Raw genomic sequence first — 489 nt, forward strand, 5'->3', positions numbered from 1 at the left:
ATATCCACCTAACCCTTCCCTCTGGCAGTGAGAAGCCGTTCCTCTTGTCCTGTCCCTCCAGGTCCTTGTCCCAAGTTCTTCTCCAGCTGTCTTGGAGCCCCTTTAGGCACTGGTAGGGGTTCTAAGGTCTCCCTGGAGCTCTTCTGCAGCCCTTAGGGCCCCCAAACTGTGGATTCCCTACAAACCTAACACCCCGTGGGTTCCCACCAAGATGGGGCAATACCAGGATCCTCAACATCAGCTGCTCTTTCACATCCACCAGACAAAGTTACCACCCTTCTCCCCTCCTCCCAGAGCTAGGATGCAGACAAGCCCCTTCCCTAACTCAGCCCTGTCACCACAGCACAAAAAACCCCTTTAATTACACCCTCCTGCTCCCACCTCCACAGCCCAGCCAGGGCTAGGTGAGTGTTTGGCCAGGTCAAGGTGTAACTTAAGGACCATCCATCTACCTTCTGCTGCAGAGCAGCACAAACATCCCTGGCACTT

Source organism: Acanthisitta chloris, unplaced genomic scaffold (assembly GCF_000695815.1).
Source record: "Acanthisitta chloris isolate BGI_N310 unplaced genomic scaffold, ASM69581v1 scaffold20957, whole genome shotgun sequence".
NCBI classification, from domain to species: Eukaryota; Metazoa; Chordata; class Aves; order Passeriformes; family Acanthisittidae; genus Acanthisitta; species Acanthisitta chloris.